This window comes from Triticum aestivum, chromosome 2D, assembly GCF_018294505.1.
Source record: "Triticum aestivum cultivar Chinese Spring chromosome 2D, IWGSC CS RefSeq v2.1, whole genome shotgun sequence".
NCBI lineage: Eukaryota > Viridiplantae > Streptophyta > Magnoliopsida > Poales > Poaceae > Triticum > Triticum aestivum.
Window position 1 is genome coordinate 21420497 of NC_057799.1, and position 4882 is coordinate 21425378.

The following is a 4882-nucleotide window of genomic DNA, read 5'->3' on the forward strand; positions in this document are numbered from 1 at the left end:
GTTCTCCAATACCTGGCAGGTTCTCCAGGGATCTCACTGGAGCTATGATCCTGTGATGGTTCCTTCTCTTTGGGTGTCCACCGCCCGCGCTGATACCCGTCGTGCGCTAGGGTTTTAGTTGTAGTAGTGATGTTATATGTATGATACTATTCGGGATGTATTAGTGATAATATTCGACGATGTACGAATGCATGAGATGATTTACTTTTGCTTATTGAATGCATGCTAATTTGAATACTTATTTATTTTACGATTTGGTTTTGCTTGTTGAATGCTCATGTCAATATGTGTCCTATAAGATATTTTGAGTACCCTGGAGTTGTCTTCGACCGATTTTTAATTAATGTTTCAACTATGAACATAGGAAATGTCTGACAACGAAAAGGATTTCGGTATTTGCAAATACTGCGAAGACGAGCGCGGCCTGTGCGACGGAATCTTCCTAGATGATGATAGGCGCTTCAGCATCAAGCTGGACGTGAACTTCGAAGTGGATACAGTAAGTCACAACGACACGTCTTTTTTCGTAATTAAGCATGACACACTACAGGAATCAGCTATTTTGCCATCTGCCATGGCGGACGGCAAAGGCATGAACGGCGGACGGCAAAGGCCTTTGCCGTCAGCCGCGGACGGCAAAAGGCTCCGGCAAAGTAGGCTACGGTAAACAGCTACTTTGCCGTCTGCTTCCTGGCGGCTGACGGCGAAGTCTCTTTGCCGTCTGCCGCGGACGGCAAACAGGGCGGACAGCAATAATTGTGCTCTCAGTCCGTTAAGTGGCTAACGGCAGGCCTTTGCCGTCCGCCGCGGACGGCAAACTTTCTAGTGGCTTTGCCGTCTACCAGCGGACGGCAAAGTTTCTATTGTCTTTGCCGTCCGCCGTATGATGTCATCTACACGTCACTACATGGCAGGCCTTTGCCGTCCGCCGCTGACGGCAAACTCTTTGCCGTCAGCCACTGTAGGCAAACTGACCAAATGGGTCAGCTCCCAGGAAGCACAGCTGGATGCCACGTGTCCTCTTTGCCGTCCGCGGCAGACGGCAAAGAGGCCGTTGCCGTCTGTGGCAGACGGCAAAGAGCCTGCATATTGGGTCTTTTTTCTGTTTTTTATTAAATCCCACAATTTTCACAGAAAATATATATGACATATATAGATATACTTCACAAGGCAATTACAGAGCAAACATATAAGATATCCAACATGCATAGTTCCATCATACATAGTTCCATCACATAACTTCATCACATAGTTCCATCATACATAGCAAGTTCAACATAGAGGCATCCAACCATATATATTACAATAGTTTCATCCAACGATACATGCATAGTTCAACGATACAAAAGAAACAGAGAAAGGGATAAGGAGCACTCCATCTATGCAAGCTTTCGTCAAGTGAACGAAATCTGCAAAATGAAAAATAAGAAAGTTAGAAATAGGTGACTAGAATAAGAAGACTAGAACAAGAAGAGTAGAACAAGAAGAGTAGAACAAGAAGAAGACTAGAACAAGAAGAGTATGTCATTTATGAGCTAACTTACGTGAAATGGATCATATATGAGCTAACTAAGTTGAAATGGGTCGTTTATGAGCTAGCTAAGGTGAAATGGATCATTTATGAGCTAACTTAGTTGAAATGGGTCGTTTATGAGCTAACTAAGGTCAAATGGATCGTTTTTGAGGTAACTAAGGTGAAATGGATCATTTTTTAGCTAACTTAGGTGAAATGGATCATTTATGAGCTAACTTAGTTGAAATGGATCGTTTTTGAGCTAACTTAGGTGAAATGGATCATTTATGAGCTAATTTAGTTGAAATGGATCTTTTTGAGCTAACTTAGGTGAAATGGATCATTTAAGAGCTAATTTAGGTGAAATGGATCGTTTTTTAGCTAACTTGGTGAAATGGATCGTTTATGAGCTAAATTAGTTGAAATGGATCGTTTATGAGATAACCTAGGTAAGATGGGTCATTTTGGAGTTAACCTAGTTGAAATGGGTCATTTTAAAGCTAACGTAGGTAAAATGGATCATTTAGGAGCTAATCTAGGTAAAATGGGTCATTTTTGAGCTAACTTGGATGAACTGGATCATTTATAAGCTAACCTAGGTAAAATGGGTCATTTTAGAGCTAACTTAAGTAAAATGGATCGTCTGTGAGCTAACTAAGCTAATTATGCAATTTTTGACATAAGTAAGCTAAGTACAGATCGTTTTAGAGCTAACTTAGGTTAAATGGATGGTTTTGGAGGTCAGTAAGCTTATTAAGTCATTTTGGAGGAGAAGAAGCTAAGTCTAGGTCATTATGGTAAGCATTGGAGGAAATAAAGCTAAGTCTATGTCTTTATGCATGTGTTAAGCAAAACACTAGATAAACTTACCAAGATCCAGGAGGTGTAGGAGCGGGGTGGCTCGTGTCGGTAGCTGGAGAAGGATCGTGCGATGCTTGTCTGGAGTTACGCTGCACCAAAGATCATTTCCAATGTCTTGTTAGCATGGTGACACACAAATGTTAAGACTAGCAAGTAATGTCCATTCAAATAAAACTCACCGTGGTCCCAGGAGCAATCACTGGCATCGGCGGAGCGGTCTGACCTGTCTTCTCGCACACAGACTGCACATTTGGTTTTAACGACTCAGTCATACTACTTAGTAATGAGACAAACACTACATGAATGTTTTGGCTAATCTGCAGTAGAAACTTACCACAAGGAGCTCGTACATGGCCCTTGCCTGCATGTCATTCCATGCCCTCTCCTCCTCCATCATCTTTGTCGTCCTCTCCTCCAACTCCCGCTGCCTCTCCGCCGCCTCCGCCAGAAGTTTCTCCGTTCTATCTCTCTCACTCTGTATAGCAGCCTGCAACACCACTCACATGACCATTTGTAATCATTGATGGAAGCGCACACAATGTAATGGAGAAAGATAACTGAGTACGTATCACTAACCTTGATGGCGAGTTGCACTGGCCGTTCACGAGGCCTTATCTCAGGAGCGGAGCTCGACTGGCGCGCCTTGATCTACGGGAGAGTGCTAGGACAACGGATAGGTCCATCTCCAATGGCTATGGAGCCATGGGACCTCCCGCCACCAGATATCATCACCAGCTCCGGATCAATGGGACCCTGGCTCGGGTTAAAGTCCTCCCCTTTCCTCGCCTTCCCCTCATCTCTATATCTCACGAGCTTGTTGTGGGAGGAGATGTTGGTGAAGTTGTTTGCATCATCGAGGTCAGACTGAGAGAAAGCCTTGACTTTCTTGAAAGAGGCAGTGTGGGCCATGGCATACAGGTCGTACACCTCTGGCACCTTATCCGCCTTATTGTAGCGTGCCTGAAAGAGAGAAACAATGAAAATTAGTAATTAAAGGGCTCAAGCTAGCATGATGAATGAATTGCATGAATCATGAAGCAAACCACATACCCAGTTGCGCCCGAACTGATATAAGTTGGAGCTGCCTTGATGGTGTGGCACACGTTCCATTTGGGCACGTTTGTCCTTGGCCTCGTTGTGGAGGGCTAGCCATTCTTTTGAGAACCACTCATCGACCAACACCTCCCAACAATCCATCCGATCCGCACACCATCTCGGAGGCGCCTAAGTTAGCAAATAGAAACTTGAGCGTTACGGCTAAGAATTACTAAATGAAGGAACTTAAGTAGAAGGCCTTAAGAATTACCTTCATGTACTGCTCCTTACTCAGGAACTTATCGCGGCACGCCGGCTTGGTCTTCTTGATACCACGCAAGGCGTAGTAGTCTCGAACAGCCTGCACCCGAGCCTCGTGCCGTAAGTTCTAGAGTAGGCACTTGCAGACGTTCTCGATAACATGTGCTGCGTCCTCCTCGTATCCCTCCTCACACCTGTAGAATGTTTGCAATCAAATGAGACAATATTGATTAGTACAATTAATAACTAGCTAGTTGAAGATTTTTAAATGTGTAAAGGAGAAATTACCCAGAAGTTTCTGATCACCATGTCTGCCCTCGTGTCGCACACGACACCGTCGATAATGACATCCGGCGGGGCCGGGGCAGCCACGTAGTGCTCCCAGCTCAATCCAAGCTCTGGAAGCCGACCCTCACCAGGCAACGTGACAAACCCCGGGAAGTTTTGCCGGCAAAGAACTCCAAGGACGGAGTTGGGCCGGCGGACACTATGATGGTGGTCCCAACCCCTGCAGCATGACAAGGCCAACGCATTAGTTATTTGAAGAAACGTGAATGCACAAGGTACAAAAATATTAAATGCACTTACGTACCTCTCCCCATCAGGGAAAATCAACCACCTCTGCTCATGGGTCGCCGGCACGGACGGGAGCCGTGTAGCACCACGCTGGTAGACGGTGCCCCCCTCCTCCTCAAGATCAGTCGGCTCCCCGCCATCATCAGCATGGCCACTCGGCTCCTCGGGCTGATCCGGCCAGGTACCCCATCCGGACGTGTGCTCCTCCGGGGTCTCGTGGGCCGAACTCTCGTGGGCCGAAGGCCAGTCGACCCGAGGCTCGTGGGCCCAAGACCCGTGGACCGGAGGCTCGTGGACCGGAGTCTGTGTAGCCTCCTCCTCGGACGAGTCCACCCTAGCAGTAACGTGCTCGGGTGAAACAGCTGGGGGTGGCGGCGAGGAAGGCGTCGTAGCAGTCACCCTACCTCCTCTCCCACGACCACGTGCCCCACCTCCTCTCTTCCTACCTCGTCCCCTGCTGGGCACCGCGGTCGACGAAGAAGGGCCCAGCGGTGTGGCCATACTGTCCAGCAACGCTCGGCGGAGAGGTGCGTCTGGAATGGAAGACCTCAGACCACGCGCCGACGAAGAAGGGGCCTTGGCGCGCTCCCGACCAGCGCCCACCATCTTTCAACACCTGCCATGACAAACAGTAAA